The 24,712-nt window shown below is 33.7% G+C and overlaps 1 protein-coding gene and 1 pseudogene across 1 annotated transcript in view; both read left to right on the top strand.

Annotated features, from left to right (window-relative positions):
• The window catches only part of ADAMTS6 (ADAM metallopeptidase with thrombospondin type 1 motif 6), a 429,283-nt gene that overhangs the window by 236,831 nt on the left and 167,740 nt on the right, over positions 1-24,712 (top strand). The gene's annotated exons all lie outside the window — the stretch shown is intronic.
• On the top strand, positions 9,272-10,848 carry LOC119508513 (annotated as a pseudogene).

Here is a 24,712-nt window from a genome sequence, read left to right as displayed (position 1 = left end):
TTGTATACATATTGGGAGCCTGCATCTTTATTTTTATGGATGTAGGAAGCCACTGAGTAATTTTGAACAGTGACAACATGGTCATATTTTCATTTTAGATAGATCACTCTAGAACTGCATGGAATATGCCTTTCACATGGGATACCAAGCTGTTTTAGTTGTCCAAGTTAATACCACTAATAATATTTTTGCGAGGCATTAACATGTTCGAGAAGTATGTTCTGCACAGCAAATGCAAACAATAATAATCTCCCCCTTTTACATATGAATTAACCATCTCACAGAGAGATTAAGTAAATTGCCCAAGATTACATCAGTAATAAGTGGTTAAACCAGCATTGGAGGCAAACCTTCTAACTCTAGATAATTGCTCCTAATCTGCACTAGGATGAAAGTTGGAAGAAGGATGGTGGGTATTGAGGTTGGATTAAAAACACTCTTAAGAGATAAAATTAGCAGGATTTAATGCTTGATTATATGTTAGGAATGAGAGAGAGAAAATTAAGATATTTTCATTTAGTTCTGCTTTTCGTGAGGACAGTGAACACACTGGTGCTGTCTGCTTAAGATAAGTTGATCCAAGTTTATTTGAAGAAGTAAGAAGTACAGTTTTTGACATATTCAGGTTGAGGTACCTGCAGGGTATCCAAATGGAAATATACAGAAGGCAATTGGACATACAAGTCAAAATTTAAAAAGATGAATGTGGGCTGAATATATAACTTTGAGGTCATCCATAAATGTAAGGTCACAGAGAAAATGTATAAAATAAAAAGGGCAGAGGGCTCATATCTGCATATATAACATCTGGTAATGATTTTAACCTTAAATTTTCTAAGTATTATTTAAATTGTTATATGTCCCAAATATTGTGTTTTATTGCCTATTTGTCAATGTATAATAACCATCACTAAGGAAAGAACTTGCCTGTAAGAATTGATCTCAGCATTTTAGAAGTTCTTGTTTTGGAATGATAAAGTTTCAGTTGGGCACAAAATATAGCTTATTAAATTAAGATGATAAGGCTAAGATGCATGTATGTGTGATACTTAAATTTATGAACCCTAAATCAAAGCAGCATTCTTTTAAAACTTCAAAAAAAGAATTTTAGGACAAATAAAATTATATTTACTCCTTCTCACAGTAGTGAACTTATCAAATTGATTATGTTAAAAGATGTTTCAGCCTGAAAAAATTAGTTTTGACAGTTTTGGGTCCTCTGCTCTTTTAAGCCCTCTCTCTTTGAGAGTGAGGACCATTACTTATTCATATTTGCATCCACAATGTCTACTATATGTTCAGCCTTTATCTGTGGAATAAAAGGTCTTCAAATACTAAATCCATAGGGATAGGAACTCCAAGAGTCATTCCTGCATACTTAAACTTTTGAATTGATGTAATGGTTACCTTTGATTTGATTCTGTTGTTGATATTGAATTCCGATAATATATCAAAAATATCTAAAACATATTATATCAAAATAACATAGCATATATAGTCATTTTGTCAAATGTTTGGGGATGAATAAATTAACTATAGAATTTCTTTAAACTTTAATATTCTTTAAACTTGAATATTTAAACAGCAGTAATCCCTTTTGTGTAACATCAAGCAGTGGAGATGTATGTAATTTAAAAATTGAAGGCCAATCAACTTATAAGTATTTAATTTAATTTAAAAATCATATTTTTAACATGACATTTGAGTGTATGTATACAGGTGTATGGAGTAGACTAATGTCATGTCTGAAGGGGGGAAAAACTATCAATGTTATGTTTTTACTCATCTGTTCTAGAATTGAAATCAATTTTTTAATTCTAGTTGAATATTTGTATTAAGCACTAAAAAATAATATACTAATTCTTGTAATTTCCCACAAAATATGTAATATGTTTATGTATGTAATTTACATGTAAGTATATGATAATTTTTATACATAATAAACAGCAAAAATGATCCTTATTCTTTTTGCCAATGATGTCATCTTTCTCAGACACTCAGGTTTGGCACATAGACTTCCGGTCAATACATTTACATATATAAATTTTTTTTTAATAAAAATGGGATTATACTTACATGCTTTCATTTTTTTAAGTTATATTTCTATATATTCATAGCTCAGTTTCTCAATTCTATTTTAACCATTTATCTAATTTATTCCCATTTTAATTATAGTAGTCTCATAATATATTTGACACCTGATAAAATATTGTTTTGCATTTTCAAGATTTCTAATATCCATTTTTCTACATTTCATTCCCAAATGAACATGAGGAATTTGTTTCAAGCTTCATAGAAATATCTATTGGGATTGTGATGGGATGGCATTAACTTTATAGGCAGGAACAAAATATTTCTCTCCATGTATTCAGGTCTTTATTTTCCATCAATAATGATTTGTTATTTTATTCATAAGATTTCTTCCTTTGTTTATTTCTAGGTGTTTTTTGTTTTTACTGAATTGTGAATGGGATCTTGTGTCATTATATTTTCCAATTTGTTATTGTTGGAACCAGAAATGCCAAGGATTTTTTTTTTTTTAATGCTGCTCTTATATCTGGCCACCTTAAGTTTCTTGTTAGTTTACCAATGAGTTTCTTGGAATTTTTAGGTAGACAGTTGTAATTTCTCCAAGTAATATGTGTTTTGTCTTATGTGTTTCTTTCCAATATTTTTGCCTCTAGATTTCTTTGTTTAATTTATTTATTTGTTTTAGCTGGTGTCTCCAACAAAATCTTAAAAGGTATTGATAGTAGACATCCCTTAGTCGTTATATGTATATCAACTTATCAAGCAATATTATCAGCCATGCTTCTCATGTTTTACCATAAACATAATATTGTTCCTCATATTTCTGTTTTTTCTAAGGATTTTTTAAAAATCAGGAATATATTTTGAATTTTTTTTTTAATGCTTTTTTGGCATCTGTTGAGATGAAACTCCCTAGATTCAAATCCTAGCTTTGTTACTTACCAGCTTTGTGACCTTGGGCAAGTTACTTAACTCTTCTGTACCTTAATTTCTTTAGCTATAAAATAGAATAAAGTGATCAGAAAGGAATTATTATATGTAAAGTACTTAGAATACTATTAGAATATTAAGCACTTTATAAGAATTTTTCATTATTTTTTAAAAGATTGTTAGTATGTATTTGTTGACGTATAGTGATTTACATAATGTTAAACCATCCTTACATTATTAGTATAATCCTTGCCTGATCATGAATGGTATTTTTTTCAATATGCTGCTACATTCAATTTGCTAATTTTTTTTTTTTTTTGGAGTTTTGCATTTATCTTACTAAATGAAATTGGTTAGTAGGTTTTTTTCCTTATACTATTTGATCCAATTTTGGTATCATAGTTTAGCCTCATATATTGAATATACATTGACATATATATATTTTTTACCTTATCTTGTATGGATCATGTTTAATGAGAACTTGAATCTAAATGCTTTTATTATCTATTTAGACCTTTATATGCAGTGTTTTCTTAATTATTAAAATCATTGTGTCAATACATTGACTACAAAATTGCACATGTATTCTAATTTATTTCTCATGTTTTGCAGATATAACCTTTTAGATGTTAATAATTCAATAATAATTTATGTAATCTGGTTGTTTTTGCAAAACCATGTTAAGTTTCAAGCGCATACTTTACTTCCTAAAGAGAGTAAAGCTAATTGAGAACAGATATTCTGCATGATTTAGCTTAGCACCTTCAGCAGTAGAAACAGCATTTGGAAGATAGTACTCATTTTGTCAATAATTGTGAATGAATGAATGAATGAATGAAGAATGTTTGCATTGTAAGGTCTATCTCTAAAATGAAACTTTTGGTCCTTTAAGCCCCCTTGGAAGAAGGAAATACACTCATTTTTTTATGGTATGGAAATATTTTCAGTCAGTATAGCATGTCTGAAGAGTTTTATTCTGCCAGTTGATTGAGTTTCTGAGCTATATAGTGCCATGGTTCTTTACCCAAACTAGTAAAACCATGTCTGATATTGTTATTTTCTGATTTCTCCTCATTTGTATTAGATTTTTATTAATCCATTATAAAATTTGTAATATTTTTCAAATAAGAATTTATCATTATTACTATTATTAAAATGGTGCCACATATTACCTTTTAATAAATATTAAATTCTGGTCCGGACCAATCAGAAGTCAAAATTATGCTACATATGTTTACATATGTTTGTATGTCTGCATGTGAGTGCATGTATATTTATATATACACTCATACACATGTATTCACACATGTATGCACTCATATATACATTATAATATATAGACATACTTTTATATATAGGCATTTATGTATGAGTGTGTGTGTGTGTGTGTGTGTGTGTGTGTGTGTGTGTGTATTCCCATGGTAGCTAAAAGAATAATAGTAATAGAAAGAAATTCCTTAAAAGAGTTTTTCTAATAAAAAATCCTACAATTAAGTTATTTTAATAATTAAGCCCTTGATATGTTATGCACTGGCACAAAAATAGTTAAGACCAGGAGAGTGATTATTGCATTTTGTTTCTGGAACTACAAAATAAAATGTAGGGGGGAAGGTGTGTTAGAGAATTAATAAATCAACTGAAGTAGAATTTAGTCACTGTTAACATTAGAAACTTTGGTAAGATATTTCCTTCATTTTGTTGGGAAAATAAAGAAATGAATTTGTAGGCAGATACCTTATATGATTGATTGTTACAAATTTCAACTCCCACAAAGTGACATTTTGCCCTTAATATTCAAGAAGATAAGAATGGCAGAACTTTTCTTGTTCCAGCTATCTTCCCTATCTTTGCCTTAATACACACACACATACACACTCACACAACATCTTGATACATCTCAAATAGCTTGTTTCCTCACAATCCTGGCAACTCTACAGTTAAAATGAAAGGAAAAGAACAGAAAATGGCAGTAGAAAAGGTGTAAGTGTATTACAGTAATTTCATAAGCTTTTGCAAAGAGTCCAGGTCCTAGATTCTTTAAAGCACCATCCTTATTAACTATCTTCCTATATAAGGTCAGAATCTTGAGTTCATTAGTTTCAGTAAATTGTATATGAAGTCTAAAAATAGAATAAAATTCCAAAATATGGTTTAGAAAACACATGAGCAAATTGTAATAATTATCCTATTGGGTAGCTACTAAATCTAAAAATGTTTGCCAGATGTGGTTATAGAAGGCTCTGAGTACACCCCTTCAACTCAGTCTTTGCTTTATTACTACAAATGATTCATAGTTAGGATCAGTTATGAATAAGAGCAGGTCAAAAAGTTTATTAACAAAATAATTCTAGAGAAAGCTGTCCCTTTATTCCCTTTATTTTTCTGTTACAATGTGAGGACTTAATTTTGAGATTTTATAGCTGTCACAATTTATACGACAGTTATCTCATCACTTTTAAAAGTTATTTCTGAACCAAGAAACTATTCTTTATTCCTGTAATTGTATATGTGGTATCTTTTTGAAGAACTGAGTGATCATTTATTTTCTCCTTTCATGGCAGAGTTTAAGTACAAATACATTCTCTATGTATCAGTGATTGTTTAACAAAATGCTAGACAGAGTTTTAATCAACACGATTATCTAAGAAAAACGATGTTGAGATATTAGCAACACAAGTGTCATAAGTTTTAAAATTAAGATTGCTTAGACACAAAAATTGAGTTAAGGAGTTTAAAGATTTTCTTTAGCTATACAGATCTTCTGTCTGGTTTAAAAACATCTGTTCTGATTTTGAAAAGAATTTCCAGACTAAATGCATACTAAATTTATACTCAGTAGGCTATGTTTACTCTTTTTTATTCTTATGAATCTTCCAAAAGAACCGAAGAGAATTGTGTACCAAAATCAAGAGTAAGCTATTACTTTGTGATACAGAACATATCATATTGCTTTCACAATGTTAAGTTGTCATATAATAAAGGGTGAAATAAAGCAAAATAAGGGTCACAAATGAACTACCTTGTAAGTCCTAAAAAATGAAAAGAAATAACATATCCTCTCCTTTACCAATATAATTGCATGCTTACCATATATAACAAATTTTGTTTTGTCAAATGTGGTTTTAAAGGGGAAAAAAAATCATTTGCTATAGAAAACTATCTAATATGCTATTAAAAAATATTTGAACAAAGCGTGTGTGTGTCAACAGATTCATGTATAAGATAGACTCCCTGAGTTACAGAAGGTTAATTTAATGAATAACCTTTATTGCACAATCTCTCTGGTTCTATACAGCAACTACCCTGTCTCTGGCTGGTAATGCCACTTATTTTATTAGGGAAATAGCCAGCCCAAACTATCCCCCCTTTCCCTTTTATTACTTATAATGTGATATTATATATTTTTATTAATTACTCATCATCGAGGGAGGCATACAATATGATACTTCCCAAATTATCTGTCTTTCACGGTTTATAGTTAATCAACAAGTGGTCCCTCACTCATGTACAATTTATTTGATCCCAGAGATTTATAGAATATCTACTATAGTTACTGAAGGTAGTGTATCATGAATAGATTGATGATGAAAACAAAGCTCCTATCCTGGAGGAACACATCTTTTTACTCACTTTTCTCTTTTCTTCAATATCTTGATCAATTACCTCAAGGTAAAATTATTTCTCCTCCAATTCACCTCATTCATGAGCCAAAGCAAAAAGCAAAACCCCTAGGATAGAAGTGTATACTGTTCATGGTCTATCTTTATAAAGAGAAAAGAGAAACAAATTTTTAAATTTAGACATGACATAGCATAAGAATCATTTACCTGTAAAATGTTTTGATAATACTTATGTTACCTTTAGAACTTTTCAGTAATCCTCATTTGTCTTTCCCTGATATTTGCTTTTCCTCAAGTACTATTAATTCTGCAGAAAATTTAAAAATGTTACATTTTGTTTAATCACCAATTCCAGCATTCCTATATTATTTTTCATTTTTGAGGCATGGATTTAGTCAGTAAAATAGGTTAAATTGGCTTATGTGGAACCATCCTGGAAATACAATGAGAATACTATTATTTCTGGAATAAAATGTTTCAAGGTCACAAAAATCAGCTTCCAGACTTGAGAACCAAATCTATTTAGAAAACAAAGTCTGCTCTCTTGTTTAGTCTAGTTTAATTGTTTAATTAGAGGAAAAAATCAGTTGCTAAATTATAGAACACAAAGTATTCTGTGTGTAAGCATTTACATGCATTTAACCATAGACATTTTCTTTTAATATGTTTACTTTGAAATATTCTGTGTTTGTTTATGTGTATTTGTTTGTGTGTGTATATATATTATAAAAAAATCTTTTGCTCACTGTTAAGATTTAATAAATGTTAACATTTTCCCTTTTTTTTTTTTTTTGGCTTTTATTGGTTTTTCAAAATTCCTTGTGCCAATATTACATTGCTTTAATTTCCATAGTTCTATAATAGACATTGAAGTTTCCCCCTCTTTGTTGAAAATTAACTTGGTTCTTTCTGGCCTTGTACTTTCCCGTATTAATTTTAGAATCCTATTATCAGTTTCTATATAATATATCTGATAGAATTTTAATTAATCTTTTCCTTAAAAGGCCTTGGTGACGCGTTAACAGTTGACTGAAGTGATTCCTAAGTATTTCCCCATGCACTGATTGAAGACCTGTCTTCATGTAGGTTAAAGTCTAAAACCTAGGTTTAGCTTTAGTGAGAGCACTATTGAGGGAGGGCTATGCCCCAGAGAAGAAATAAACCCTGCTGGATAGGGCAGGTGATGACGTTAGGCCAGATGAATAGGTAATATCCTTTTTTTGTTCAAAGGGATAGTTGCAGTTCTTAAGATCCCATGTTAATTGAAAACGTGTTTGAAGAATTGTTTGCATAAAAAATTGATTGGTAACCAGAGTTTCAAACTCACAATTTCACAGTTATAGTTATTTTTTCCACAGAAATTAAATTGCTAAAGGTTTAAAACAGCCTGACAAAACAATTTTAATTGCATCATCTTTTTTCTCTTTAAGCCACACTCCATAGCCATTCAGCTTCTCTCTTGGCCTTGACTTTGTAGTTTTGCTTGCAGCATAATGCATAAGCCTCAATAGTTCTTAACAAAAGCCCACAAAAACCATGAGTAAAATAACACTCTAATAAGGGGTCTCAAATAAAGCAGTATGTTTTTATGCTGCAGACATAAGCTTTTTCCCCTAAATTGGTCTAGTTCCCAATACTCCCTGCAGTATAACTAACAGGCCTCTATTCAAAGCAAATTATGTTAACTAATTAATTAAGCACATTATGTCCAATTGATACTGTGAGAACTTTTGTTGTAACAGTGCCTTTACTAGTTTAGTTTGGCAGCAGTCTTAGATAAGGATTTAGTCAGGACATTGTTAGTATCTTGGAAGCCCTTGTGGATAGCTTTAGTGTGTATGCCAGAGGTAAAGCAAAAGGGAATCTGTGTTTCATACCCAGGACTTTAATACCCCAAAGCCAAATAGAATCCTTGCTCCAAAAGAACTGGAGTACTTGCCAAAGTATTAGAGTTTCAGGAGCAGGTAAAGTAAAAAAGAGATTCAGTTACTGAAACTGTGGTGCAGGGTAGTATCTTTTTAACAAGGAATAGAACCAGAGCTCAGCTACTAGAACTGCCTCAAAATCCAGAACACAAAGCTACTGGCTCTGTCTCTTCACATTCTTCCTAATAATAAACAAAATTGGTTCCAGAACCCAAGAGCAGTGTTGAACTTGTTTATGGGAATTGTGTAATTCTAATTATGGTAATTGCCAAAATAAGGGTACAGAAAAAGGTAGAGTTCATTATAGTGAATATAGAATGCGTGTCAGATTCAATGGATCCTACCTTTGCAGGAAAATCTTTATTAGATCTGCATTTTAACCTTGTGAGTCTCTTCGGTTTATCCAAATTAATTCTTAGCTAATAGGTTTTTATTCACATCACTAAGTCTTCATCACCAATTTTTTATATATATTTATATTTATATTTATTATATTATCATATTTTTATTGTAGCATATAACATATATACATAGAAGTGATAACTTTCTAAATATACTTTAAGAAGTAGTTAAAAAGATACCAACTATCAGCGTGAAGTGGGATCTGCTCTTTCAAACCTTGGGCCAGACACATACCTACAAAGAATTTGATGAACTGTGTTTTGAATTTGATCTGGAACTTGATGAAATTACTTCTGAGAAGGAAATTATAAGCAAAGAACAAGGAAATGAAAAGGCAAAGGGGGCCTTTTATATAGTTCTTTACAAAGTTGATGTCCCTGCCAATAGATATGATCTCCCATGTCTGGAAGGATTGGTCCGAGGACTTCAAATCTTTAAAGAAAGGGTAAAGGCCCCAGTCTATAAATGGGTAATGCCTAATGGAGAAACCCAGAAATTAATTATCACAGAAGAGACAGCCAAGATACGCCCTTATGCTGTAGCAGCAGTTCTCCTAAATATAAAGTTTACCAAAGATCAATATGACAGTTTACTAAAGATCGATATGACAGCTTCATGAACTTCAGGAGAAATTACATCAGAATATTTTTCAGGAAAAGAGCATTGGTTGCTGTTGACACCCATGATTTGGACAGTTTGTCAGGCCCTTTTATACTTACTTATACTGCAAAGTCATCCTTCACATGTCAAATTCAAGCCTCTAAGTAAGACCAAGGAGTATATAGCCTGTGAACTGATGAGCATATACAATACTAACAAGCAACTTAAACAGTATTTACATATCATTATGATAGCAATGGTGTTATCTTTTCAATGCCTCCAATCATCAGTTGGGATCATTCCAAAATAACAGTAAAGACAAGAAATGTATTCAATGTACAGGAACTGACTTTACTAAGGCAAAAATAGTCCTGGATATTATTGTCACCATGTTCAGTAAACATTGTGAGAATCAATTTACGGTCGAAGCAGCTGAGGTAGTTTTTCCTAATGGAAAATCATATACCTTTCCAGAACTGACTTACTGAAAGGAGACGGTGAGAGCTGATTGAATTAAGAAAGTTGGAATCAGAGAAACTCCAGAAAATCTTGCAAAGCTTCCAAACAGGATGTATTTAAAGTCAGAAGTCACAGGTGATGGGAATCAGATACAGATTGAAATCCCTCCAACCAGGGCTGACATTATCCATGCAGGTGATATTACAGAAGATGCAGCCATTGCTTATGGATATAACATTCAGATGGCTCTCCCGAAAACATATACCATAGCTAATCAATTTCCTCTTGATAAGCTCACAGAACTTCTAAGATATGACATGGCAGCAGAGCTGGATTCAATGAAGCCCTTACCTTTGTTCTGTGCTCCCAAGAAGATGTCGCTGATCAACTTGGCTTGGATATCTCTGCAACAAAGGCAGCTCACATAAGTAATCCGAAAACAGCTGAGTTTCAGGTGGCACGCACTACCCTTCTTCCTGGCCTCCTAAAGACAATAGCAGCAAATCAGAAGATGCCCCTTCCCCTGAAGCTGTTTGAAATCTCTGACATTGTAATAAAAGATTCCAGCAGAGATGTAGGTGCAAGAAACTACAGGCATCTCTATGATGTTTATTAGAACAAGAACCCTGGGTTTGAAATAATCCATGGGCTGCTGGACAGATTTATGCAGCTGCTAAATGTGCCTTCTGGTGAAAAGAAGGAGAGATATTGTGATCAAAGCATCGGGCGGCCCTGCTTTCTTCCCCGGGCAATGTGCTTAGATCTTTGCCAGGTATCAGAGCATCGGGAAGCTCGGGGTCCTTCATTCTGACGTTATCACCAAATTTGAGCTGACCATGCCCTGCTCCTCCCTGGAAATGAATATCAAGCCCTTTTTGTGAAATCAGTCTCAGTTGTAAGATCCCCTCCCATCTCCCCACAGTGTCCTTCAGCTCTCCTCCACAGGGAACATCCATTTTGGCTTTAATTTTTAGTGAAGTAGAAAACACTGTCTGGCTCCATTGGTAGATAGCACCCATTCCCTGTATTAGGCCAGCTTATGCAATGTATCACTGTGGTATCAGTATGCAAAGCGTCATTGTTGGGCAGAAGCCCCAGCAGAGTGCCACAGAAATTCACTAGCCAAGAGCAGATCAGCTCTGAAAATCAGAATTGCTTCGCAGACATCAGAGCTTCGTGCTGTAGCCGATTGCTCTTGCATAACAGGATCCCATTCTTTTCCTTTGTGCATGAAACAAGATAATTAATTAGACCATATGTCGAACGAGTGTGACCATAACTACAGGTTTAGTTTTTACTTCCTACATTTGACGTGTGCTCGTCATTGGGAAACAATAAAATAACACTATTTTTAGAAATTGTTTAAGAAAAAAAGTAAGTAAAGAGCAAATTTCAAAGAGTATTATGGGTTACAGTTCCACAGTTTCCGTTATTTCCTTATTGTGAAATATAACATACAAAAAGATGATAGCTTTCAAATTACAATTTAACAAGAAGCTATAGAACAAATTTCAAAGGATACTATAGGGTTACAACTAGAGGAAGGGGTAGAAACAGACAAGATGGAATTTAACAAGGGATGATGAATACTGAATCTTTATATAATTTTCTTTTTCTTAGTTGCTAGGGTATTAGAATAGCTAGAAGAAAGAATTGAAATGATGTAACTATAACCCATCACCAATTATTAAATTCCAATTATATACTAAGTACTTTGAATACTGCTCAGCAGAGTAACTGGTAAAAAAGTGGAATTTAGGGCCATACATAGGCTTAAGATTTTACTATTAAACAAATAATATCCTTTCTTATGAAACATTTACTATGTAAACAGAAAATATAATTTGTTAACTAAAGCCAGACATGACAACATAACAAAAAAAATATTCAGTCAGTACAAATAAAGTTAAAAATTTTAGAGATTCTGAACTATCGTCATGCTTCTGTAACATCAAATTGTGCAGTGAATTTTGGAAATTACATGTTTTAAATTGCTTGAGCACCATATTGAATGGTGCTATATCTGATAAATGATCTGTCCCATACTATTTCTTATAGTTTTTATGAATTTTAATTTGAGGAAAGAATGTTTTACCACAATAAAAAATGGGAATTCTAAAAAAATAATAGTTAACTAAATGAAAGGCAATACAGAAATTGCTTGGACAAACTTGGACTGATGTAACCACTTAAATTTTCTATTTTAGTAACTTGAAGATAAACTTTTTCTATTCCATTTTTTAATGATTGTATTGCTAAGCTAAGCTATGATAATGTAAAAGCAATGATAAAATTACTGCAAAATTTCTTTTTTTTTTCCCTGTACAATAAACTTGACATGCATTTGGAAATTCATTGGAATAAAAAATACAAACACATAAGCTCCCATAATTAGGCCTTCATATTTTGTGTCCAGTTGAGTAATTATAATAAGTTATGTAATTCTTTCCATTATACACTATTGTATTGATACTTAGCATATCAATAATCTTAGAAAAATTATGGATAATTTAAGTATCACTAGAATTCAATGAAATTTTGGCCAGGGATTGTTTTCAATGTAGGAAAAAAACAGATAATTTTCACCTAGCCTTTAAGACCTTGGTATTGTTATTGTTCATGATCATACAAAAAAAAAAAAAGGAAAAAAATCTGGCTAAAGGTGGTAGCCTCTGTGAAAGCTCTTAGCAAAGTGTTTTCATAGATTGTTCTACAAATAATTCATCTCTTTCTATTTCTAGCTGTACAGTACTCTCTTTCATGAATGATAGAGTAATTTTTTTTTTACAACATTCTTTCTTTGGTGAATGGAGGTAATTTTTACTAGAGAGTGACCAGTAATAGTTTAAGATTACAATTGCATAGCAAATTTAGAGATGAGAAGGAAACGATCTAAAATTTACAATTAAATGATAGATTGATTACTCCTTAGGCCATTGAAATAGACAGTGGATTTGTTGTACCATTTAAGGAATTTTACCTACTCTATTGTCTTGATGGACTTCCATCAAATAAATCTGAGTGAATTAAACCATAATATTGTAGATAAATTTTTTAAAAAGAAAATCCAACCAAGGTTGAATTCTATTCAAGTATAATTTATTTTGTTCAATATTAATATACTGATTTTATTTTTAATTTTAATTGCATATTATTTTTATCAAATATGTTTTTAAACCAAATGGCACAGAAAGCTTATAATAAAAAGCTATAGTCCCCAATTCAAGCTCTCCCCACAGACAGTCCTCTTATCTACGAGTGTTCCAGTTTGCTAGTGCTGCCGTTAGCAAAATAGCAGAAATGGATTGGCTTTTATAAAGTGGAGTTATTTGGTAACAAATTCACAGCCTGAAGGCCATGAAAATGTCCAAATTAAGGCATCAACATGAGTATACCTTCACTGAAGGAAGGCCAATGGCATCCAGAAAACCTCTGTTACCTGGGAAGGCACATGGCTGGTGTCGGCTGATTCCAGGTTGTGTTCCAGCTCCTCTGTCAGCTCCTGTGCGTTCTTCAAAATGTTGCTCTTGGGGTGTTTGTCCTCTCTTAACTTCTCTGGAGCAAAGTGTCAGCAAAAGTCTGCTTTCAAAGGCCATCTCCAAAATGTCTCTCTAAGCTGGTTTTCAAAGTGTCGCTCTTAGCTTCTTTTGTTTGTGAGCTCTTTTATAGTATTCCAGTGATTAAATCAAGACCCACTCTGAATGGGCAGGGTCCATATCTCCATGGAAGTAATTCAATCAAACGTTTCACCCACAGTTGATTGAGTCACGTCTTCATGGAAACACTCAATCAAAGGATTCCAACCCAGTCAACACTAATATGTCTGCCCCCACAAGATTGCATCAAAGAACATGGCATTTTGGGGGATATAATACATCCAAACTGGCACATTCCACCTAACTGGACCCCAAAATGACATGATCTTTTCATATAAAAAATACATTCATCTCATCACAGTTATCATAAAAACTTAAATCATTTCAGTAACAATAGTTAAATACAAGATTCCATCAAAATCAGTTACATGTGTGGTCTTGTCCTAAAGCAAAATTCTCCTCTGGCTGTGGATCCGTGAAACTTAAAACAAGTTATCTGCTTCCAATATACAAAGGAGAGACAGTCATAGGATAAACATTCCCATTTCCAAAGGGAGAAATTGGAAGGAAATCAGGGTCCACGGGGCCAAAACAATTCCTAAAACCTGCAGGGAAAACTCCATTAGATTTCAAATTCTGAGTCATTTAAACGATGATGTTTTATCCTTGAGGCTTGAGAAAGCAGGATTCCAACCCTTTCCAAGGGCCTTTGCAGTAGCTCTTTCCTCTCCAAATGCTGGGGTGAGTGCTCAAATATACCCACGCATTGGGGAGACCATCTTCTTCATCCCACACTCCTCAAACATTGGGGCATCACCCAGACTCTCTTCCATCTCTGGGAAGAGAACAGTGGGGTGATGGCCAGGCTCTCCCCAATCCCTGGAGAGTGTGCTCCACCCTCTCAGAGGCCTGGGGTGGCAGCACTCTTCCTAAGCATCCAGGCAGGAAGTCCTCACTCTGCCTCTGGGGCAAACTCACCCTTCCATGTGCATGGGCCACTCCACTCTCCCTGCCCAATAGCTCTTGATTCCAGACTTCAATCTCCATGGCTCTGTCTTTGAAGAAATTTTCCCCTCAGTTTGTTCCTTCTCCAACACCTGCAGTCCAGACCAGCAGTGGTTCTGTCAGATCTTGCAAAAAATTTGTAGGCTTGCCATGCAGTTTACAGGGATCAAAACCATCAGACAATAGGACTTTCCACAAATCCTTTCTGGATAACTCCATCTCCAATCCTGGCTTGTACTGAAATGGTGGTCCGGTTCCATGTTTGGTTAAATTCTCATGTGGGGCTGTAGCTTCTGGGGTCCCACATTCTGGAAGCCTATAATTTTCCAAACTATCAGTTTCTGGTTTCTTTGTACCCAAGAGTTCGTTTCTCAGCTTATCTCTGTCCTATTTCATTTTACTGTAAGTTGCAAGGAGAAGTAGGCTACATCCTCCACACGTCGTCTGGAGATCTCCTCCACTAAGTAACCCAGCTTGTTGCTTTCAAATTCTGTCTTCCATCTGACATCAGGACACAATTTTGCCAAATGCTCCACCACTTTAAAATAAGGATCACCTTTCTTCCAGTTGGCAATGACACATTCATCATTTCTTTTCAAGTCTTCATCAGAGCTATCTTTAGAGTCTGTATGTCTAGCAACAGTCTCTTCAAAACATTCTAGGCCATTTCTGTTGAGCTCCTCATGATGCTTCTAGAATCTTCCCCTTATCCATTTAAAAAGCCTTTCCAACATGTTTGGTATTTGCAAACTCAGCAGCAGCAGTAACCCCACTCTCAGTACCAAAATCTGTTCAGTTTGCCAATGCTGCTGTTATGCAAAATACCAGAAATGGATTGGCTTTTATAAAGGGGTGTTATTTGGTAAGAAATTTATAGTCTGAAGGCCATGAAAATGTCCAAACTAAGGCATCCACATGAGTATACCTTCATTGAAGGAAGGCCAATGGTGTCCAGAAAACCGCTGTTAGCTGGGAAGGCACATGGCTGGTGTCCACTGATCCCAGGTTGTGTTCCAGCTCCTCTATCAACTCCTGTGCATTCTTCAAAATGTTGCTCTTGGGGTGTTTGTCCTCTCTTAGCTTCGCTGGAGCAAAGTGTCAGCAAAAGTCTGCTTTCAAAGGCCATCTCCAAAATGTCTCTCTAAGCTGGTTTTCAAAGTGTCGCTCTTAGCTTCTTTTGTTTGTGAGCTCTTTTATAGGACTCCAGTGATTAAATTAAGACCCACCCTGAATGGGCGGGGTCCATATCTCCATGGAAATAATACAATCAAACATTTCACCCACAGTTGATTGAGTCACATCTTCATGGAAACAGTCAGTCAAAGGATTTCAATCTAATCAACACTAATATGTCTGCCCTCACAAGATTACATCAAAGAGCATGCCATTTGGGGGGGACATAATACATCCAAACTTGCACAAGCATTCACTTTATCTCTGTAAATGATTTGTTCTTATATATAAGCTCATACTTCTAAATAATATCCATTAAACTTTCTTGTTTTATCCAGCTTAGATATTCACTATTAATCTCCTGCTATAACAAATTAGTTCGCCATCTTACATCTCTATTGTCACTGTGCCCTACATCCTGACTTTTACTGTCTGTACTTTTATATTTTCAATGTTGACAGTATTTATGTTACATTCTATAATAATGATTAAGCCCTCTGAATGTAGCCTGTACCTTAATTTGAGTGTTGAAAAAATTGTAATTGTAATCACTGCTGACTACCCAATTTCCTTAGAATTACCCTTCTTAAAGCCCACGATCCACCTGCTCCAATTGAGACTAGGTTTTTTCATAGCTAAAATCATGTGATTCCTGTCATTTTCCTTTATTGAATACACTGTATCCCAGATGAGTGAGAAATGAGTGAGGTATACGCACTCATTTTGTCAGACCACATCCACAAATAACTTCCAAGGAAAGCACATGTTGAGGGTAAATTTTTTTTTTGTCCTTGCATTATGGAAATGTCTTTATAATGCTCACATACTTGATTGACTGTTTAGCTAGGTATAGAATTCTAGATTGAAAACCATTTTTCTTCAGAAATTTAAAAGTGTCAGTCTTCCAGCCTTCAGTGATACCAGTGAGAACTCACATGTAAGACAAATTTGTGTTCCTTTTTGTAGGCGTTTTTGTGAGTGTGTGTGTGTGTGTGTGTTTAATTTTTGGAAACAGAAATATTCTCTTCCTTCTTGCTATTCTGAAATTTCACAATAAACTATCCCTGTTTGGGTCATTTTTCTTTTTTTTCTTTTTTTCTTCTCTTATTTATCTATTTTGAATGTTAATCATCACTGGGAAATCCTCTGATCTTATATCTTACATAATTTCATTTCTCCCATTTTTTTTCTTCTCTGTTTCTGGAATTCCTTTCATTTGGTTGTATATCCTACATTGATGTCCTGTCTCTTATCTTTTTGCTCATATTTTCCAACCCTGTGTATATTAGTTCCACTTTCTGGGAAATTTCTATACTTTTTTTTGTTTAACTTCCAAGGTCATTTTATGAGGCTGTGTAAACCTGTTACCAAACCTAAGATAGACTATATGGGAGAGACAAATTAGAGGCCAGTCTCTTTCATGAATTGTAGCTGCAGCATTCTAAATAAAAATTTAGCAATGTATAAAAAGGAGAAAAACATGACCAATCTGGGTTTATTACAAGAATTCAAGGTTGTTTAAATATTAGAAAAATTAATTAGTTTCCATAACAGATTAGCAGATCAAAGGAGAAAATTATTTATTCATCCCAACAGAAAGACAAAAAATGATTTTAAAACATTAAATGTGCATTCATGATATAAAAAGAAAACATCTTGGCAAAGTAGAAACAGAAAAGAACTTTTTTAATCTGATAGGTTCAGCATATATCTACTTAATGAAATGTTGAAAAATTTCCCTTTGATATTGAGAATAGAAAATGATTCCTAACATCACCACTCATACTCAACATTGTACTGGAGTTCTTGGAAAGCTCTATAATAAAAGCAAAAGAAATATAAGATATCAGATTATAAAGAAAGAAGAAAAACTGTTATTTGCAGATTATATGATTGTGTGCATAGAAAATGTGTAAATATCTATAGATAAAGTATTGGAATTAGTAAGAGTATCTAGCAAATTTCCTAAATACATATTCATTATAAAAATAAATTTCATTTCTTTGTACTGCAAAAAGTTTAAAAATATGGTTTTTAAATATATGGGTACTGCTGGGGATGATCATGGAGTACGGAGCACAATGACAGAGTTTATGAACAAGATACCTGCTCTACAGGAAACACTAAAGGAAGCCCTGCAGACAGAAAGGAAAAGACAGGAGTGAGAGGTTTGGAACACATTTTTGGGAGGTAGTAGCACAGCAACGTACATACACTGAACAAAGATGACTGTGAGTATGGTTGAAAGAGTAAGGTTGAGACCATGTGGGACACCAGAACAAAAGACAAAGGATAAAGACTGGGACTGTATAACCCACAGAAACCTAGTATACTCAACAATTGTAATAAAAGGTACAAATATGTTTTTACCTGAAAAAAAAAAAAAAAGGAGAGTTTAAAATATTCACAGATAAACAAACTGAGAGAGTTCATCAACAAGAGACGTGCCCTGTGAGAAATACTAAAGGGAGTCCTGCAGGCTGAAAGAAAAATACAGGAGAGAGTGGCTTTGAATAGTATAAAGAAATGAAGATTATCAGTAAGGGTAACTAAAAGGGTAAAAGAGAGACAAAAAAAATAAACAAATAAGATAAAACATTGTTGTGGTTTGCTAAAGCTGCCATTATGTAAAATACCAGAAATGGATTGACTTTTATGAAGGGGTTTTATTAGGCCCAAATTTACATTTCTGAGGCTATAAAAGTGTCAAAACTAAGGCATCAACACAAGGATACCTTCAATGAAGAAAGACTGATGGCATCCAGGACACCTCTGTCAGCTGGAAGGCATGTGGCTGGAGTCTGCCAGTCCTTTGCTCCCAGGTTCTGGTTTCAAAATTGTTTTCTCCAAAATGTCTCTGGGCTTCTGTCTCTCTTAGCTTCTTTTTCTCTCAGCTCTCTGCTTGGTTCTCCTGGGGTATTTCTTTCTAAGCATCTGGAAATCCTCTCTTAGCTTCTCTGAAGCCTCATTTCTTAGCTTAGTATCTCTAAATGTCCTTCTGTCTGCATCTCCCAGCACCTTCAGTCTCTGGGTCTGTGATGGCTGTTAGCTTCTGCCAGGGGCAAATTCTGGATTATGTATTTTAGCTTCTCTCCAAAGTGCCTCTCTCAGCTTCTCTGAGCTCCTTATAAAAGACTCCAGTGATCTAATCAAGAACCACCCTGAATGGGTGGGGTCCACACCTCTGTGAAAATGATCTCATCAAAATGGCTCAGCCACAACTGGGTGAGTCATATCTCCATGGAAACATTTAATCAAAAGGTCCCCCCAACAAGATTGTATTAAAAGATCATGGCTCTTTTGAGGTCCATAACAGTTTCAGGCTGGCATAAACATATAAAAACCAAAGGATAAAACGGCTAAAGTATGAACTGCCTTTACAGTAATAACATCAAATGTTAATGGATTACACTCCCCAATCAATGGCAGAATGGGTAAAAATGCGCAATCCAACTATACACTGTTTACAAGAGACTCACCTTAGATGCAAAGACACAGATAGGTATTACCACAAAAGTCAGGATAATGATTCTCTCTAAGAGAAGGAAGAGGAATGATTTGTGGAGATGAAATGAGTGGCAGGGCTTTATTATTCTGAACATGTTTCATTTCTTAATCTTTTGGAAATTACATGAATGTTTGCTTTATAATTAAATGTTGATAAATGATTTATTCTTTCTTAAATATGTATGACAAAATATTATATATGATGTATGTAAGAGACTAAAAGACCACACAAAATCAAAACAATCAATAAAATATAATTAGAAAGTATGATTATGGAGTTAATTGGACTGGTGACCAATTCCACTTGGATTGTATTCATTGTCTGCTATGACATTTTAAAACAAAGCTGAAGTTTGTCTTGAGTTCTTCTTCAAAGTGACATTTACACTCAATGTGGCTAGGTGCAAAGTTCTTGCTAGGCATTGCTTCATGGTCTGTTGGTATTAAATGTCACCATAGAGAAATGTGAGGCTAATCTGACTGTTTTTACCATTATAGACATTTTTTTCTTTTGTCCTGATTGCTGAAAAGATACTTTATTTTTGAAGTCTAGTAAGCTTGCTAGAGTGTAACCTAACAAGGGTTCATCCTGTGTCAGTTTTTCCTATTACGTAGAGTACTTCACTTTCAATAAAATTTTAGTCCCAGTTTAAATCTGGAAAGTTTTCTTGAATTCTATTTTGATACTTTTCTTTCTGTTTTATTACTTTTGTTCTCTTCTTTAGGGACAATACTGACACATTGAATTCCTTTACACTGACTTTAATCATGTTAACTCTGTCCATTTTCATTTTGCTTATATTTATCACACCTGTGAGAAATTTGTTTCAGTTGTTGTCTTTTGGGTTTTCTTTTCTTTTCCTTCCTTCCTCCCTTCCTCCCTCCCTCCCTCTCTTCCTTCCTTCCTTCCTTCCTTCCTTTCTTCCTCAACATAGCCTTCATTTTGTCATGGTTTTATTTTTCCTTTCCACTTTCTTCCTCTGTCAGTTCATATTTTGTCTTCATCTGACTTTTCATATCTTCACTGATTATTTTTATCTACATGAAATTCTTGTTTTTCTAGAATGATGGCTTTATTAACTTGAACTGAATTCAAGGGAGGATGTTGTTCACAGTTTTAATCTTTGCTGTAGCAACATTTTCTTTTTCTGCTGACTGTTTAATCTTCTGTTTATATATTTCTCTGCCATCTTTAAAAATTTTAGTATGTTTGTATATCTACTTTTTCTTTTTGAATTACACATTTTTAAATGTTAGATTTTTCTGTATGGACTATTTGTTGAACGTTCATATTGGGCAGATGCCAGTGCCACTTTCCCAACTAGTAGGAATTTATTAATGCTACAATATTAATCTCCCTATAAAGTATTAATCTCTCTGCATTATTAATCTCTCTGTTTCTTCTATGAAATTGCAAACCAGGCATAATCTCTTTCATCTCTCCTCACCGACAGGCTGCTTATTACAAATATGGTTTGTGTGACTTCCATTCAGCCCAGCTCTTCTTCCTCTGACAAAATAGAACAAGGATAGTATATTCCAATAGCTTGCACACCCATTCCTATAGCTTATTAGAAGATATTGTTGATTTTGCCCCTCAGACTGTCGCAGTTTGGAGAAACATGTTCTGTTCATTTTAGTTTAGATGTTTGCTTAATAGTGTCTTCTGCACTCCTCTTTGACTTGGTTGTTTTGCTCAGCCCTTCTATTTACCTTATGATTTTGTAGTTTATGGTTTTAGAAGTTCCCTACTTCTTGTCAAATATGGAGTTTGTGTTTCTTTTTCTTATTTTCCAATTACTTTTGGGTAATATCTTAGAGGAAATGGGGGGAAACATTTTACTCAAGGATTTGAAATAAAAATTTTCTCTAAAATTTTGAGAGATGAACCAGAAATTATTAAATGTGAGAGAGAGAATTTATTATCTTTTACTTGAATCCACCCAGAGATTTAAAAAAAAAATCTTCTACAGTCAATTTATTTTCCTGGAAGAAAACACAACAAAAATCTCGCATTATTTTAATATCTATTGTTAAGAATTTGAGCTTCATTTTCTGAAAATTTAAGACTATTTTAGGTACTTTGTGTTCAGGATTGCTTAGTTTTCCATGATGATTGAGCATGTTACCCTAATCAACTACAAAATTCTCTCTCTCGTTGAATTTCATATTTGATTTTACCCTACTTAGAGCTAATAAGTTAGCCTACTACTGTTTCATGGCTATCCACAGCAGAAATGAGATTCCTAGGTCAGATAAAAAGCATTTTATTATTCATAATGTGGCAAACAGCATAAGTATCAGCATATTTGCATTGGTTCCTTTTGGCCACAAATCCCAAGGGGATAACACAATATGGCCCAGGTGAATGTTTATGTCACAACTGAAAAACACTGAGCTTTGGGAATCCACTGCTTTTATATTAAGTAGTAAGCAAAACTGCTGTTTGTCCAGAGGGAGATGTTATTGCATCTCTGAAATTTATCCTGAGAAATGAACTTAGAAAAAAAGAATGACCAGGGGTTTGCAGTCTTTTTTTTTTCTTCTTTTTTTTGCCTTAGGGAAGTTGTAGGTTTGCAGAAAAATCATGCATAATATACCAGCCTATTATTAAGACTTTGCATTAGTGTGGTATATTTGTTACAATTCATGAAAGATTTTTATAATTGTACTGTTAAGTATAGTCCATCATTTACAATAAGGTTCATTGTTTATTTTATACAGTCTTATGGTTTTTTAAGATTTTTATTCTAGTAACATATATACAACCTGAAATTTCCCCCTTTTAACCACATTCACATGTATAATTCAGTGCCATTAATTATATCCCATTTATCTATTTTCTTGCCACCATTCATTACCAAAATTTCACAATCAACTGAAATAGAAGCCCTTTACAATTTAAGCAGTAACTCCTCATTTCCTATCCCACTACATCCTCTGATAACCTATAGTCTAGATTCTAATGCTGTGAGTTTGTTTATTCTAATTATTTCATATTTGTTAAGTCATACAATATTTGTCTTTTTGTGTCTGGCTTATTTTATTTAATATGATGCCTTCAGGGTTCTCCCATGTTGTCACATATATCAGAACTTCATTCCTTTGTAGGACTGAATAATATTCCATTGTATGTATGTACCACATATTTTTTTTTAATCCATTCATTGGTTGATGGACACTTGGGTTGTCTCTATCTTTTGGCAATTGTGAATAATGCTACTATGAACATTGCTGTGCAAATAACTGTTTGAATTCCTGCTTTCAAATTTTTGGGGTATATACCTAGAAGTAGGATTACCAGGTCACATGGTAAATCTGTACTTAACTGTCTGAGGAATGGCCAAACTGTCTTCCACAGTAGCTACACCATTTTACATTGCCATCCTCTCCAATACTTCTAATTTTTCCATTTTTTGTTGGTAGCTGTTCTAGGGGGTGTGAAATAGTATTTCATGTGGTTTTGATTTGCATTTCTCCAATAGCTAGTAATGTTGAACATCTTACCATGTGCTTTTTGACCATTTGTATATCTTTGGATAAATGTCTATTCAAGTCTACCCAATTTTTTATTGGGTTGTTTGCTATTATGTTGTTAAGTGATAGGATTTCCTTATATATTCTGGATATTAAACCCTAATGAGATTTGTGGTTTTCAAATATTTTCTCCCATTCTGTAGGTTGTCTTTTTACTTTCATGATAAAGTCCTTTGAGGCAAAGAGGTTTTAATTTTGATGAGGTCCCATTTATCTATTTTTTCTTTTGTTCCTCATGTTTTGGGTATAAGGTCTAAGAAACCATTGGGTCCTAAAGATGCTTCCCTATATTTTCTATTGGAGTTATATGGTTCTGGTTCTTATATTTAGGTCTATCAGCCATTTTGAGTTGATTTTTGTATGCAGTGTGAAGTAGGGGTTCATCTACCTTCATTTTTTTTTTTCCACATGGACATACAGTTTTCCCTGCACTATTTGTTGAAGAAACTATTCTTTCCCCATTGAGTGGACTTGGCACACTTGTCAAATATCAGTTGACCATGAGGTGAGGGTTGATTTCTGAACTCTCAATTCAATTCCACTGATCTGTCCTTGAGCCAATACCATGCTGTTTTGATTACTACAGCTTTGTAATAAGTTTTAGGACTGAGAAGTATGAGTTCTCCAACTTTGTTCTTCTTTTTCAAGATGGCTTTGAGTATTCAGGGCCCTTTGTCATTTCATTATACATTTGATGATTGGCTTTTCCATTTTTGCCAAAAAGGCTGTCAGACTTTTGATAGGGATTGCATAGAATCTGTAAATCTTTTTGGGTAGAATTGACATCTTAACAATATTTAGTTTTCCAATCCATGAACACACAATGTCTTCCATTTCTTTAGGTCTTCTTTGCTTTCTTTTAGCAATGTCTTTTATTTTCTGTGTACATGTCCATTACATACTTGGTTAGATTTATTCCTCAATATTTCACTATTTTAGTTGCTATTGTAGATGGAATTTTTTTTCTTGGTTTCTTAATCAGATTGTTCCCTACTAATGTATGGAAACACTACTAATTTTTGCCTGTCGATCATGTACCCTGCCACTTTACTGAATTCATTTATTAGTTCCGGTAGCTTTGTTGTATAGTTTTTCAGGATTTTCTAAATATAGGATCATATGATCTGCAAATAGGGAAAGTTTTACTTCTTCCTTTCCAACTTGATGCCTTTTATTTCTTTCTCTTCCTTAATGGCTTTAGCTGGAACTCCAGTACATGTTGAATAACAGTGATGACAGTGGACATCCCTGACTTGTTCCTTGTCTTAGAGAGAAAATTATCAGTCTTTCACCATTTAGTCTGATGTTACCTGTGCATTTTTCATATAAGCTCTTTATCATGTTGAAGAAGTTTCCTTCTATTTCTAGTTTTCTAAGTGTTTTTATCAAGAAAAGGTGCCATATTTTGTCACATGCTTTTTCTGCATCAATTGAGATGACCATGGAGTTTTTCTCCATTGTTCTATTAATGTGATTTGTTACATTTTTTTATTTTATGTTCAATCACCCTTGCATACATGGAATAAATCCCACTTGATCATCATGTATAATTATTTTAATGTGTTGAACTTGGTTTGCTACTATTTTGTTGAGTGTTTTTGCATTTATATTTATAAGGGATATTGATATGTAGTTTTCTTTTGGCATCTATCTGGCTTTGGTATTAGGGTGATGTTGGTTACATAGAATGAGTTAGATAATTCTCCCTCTTCAATTTTTTGGAAGACCTTGAGCAGAATTAATATTAATTCTTGAAGTGGTTGGTAGAATTCACCTATGAAGCCATCTGGGTCTGGGCTTTTCTTTGTTGGGAAGTTTTTGATTACTGATTTGATCTCTTTACTAGTTATTGGTTTGTTGCGATCTTCTATTTAATTTTGAGACCATCTATGTAGTTTGTGTGTTTTTATGAATTTCTCCATTTCAT

Source organism: Choloepus didactylus, chromosome 13, assembly GCF_015220235.1.
Source record: "Choloepus didactylus isolate mChoDid1 chromosome 13, mChoDid1.pri, whole genome shotgun sequence".
In the NCBI taxonomy this organism is placed as follows: Eukaryota; Metazoa; Chordata; class Mammalia; order Pilosa; family Megalonychidae; genus Choloepus; species Choloepus didactylus.
Note: the sequence above shows the minus strand (reverse complement) of the source record. Positions and strands in the feature narration are given on the sequence as shown.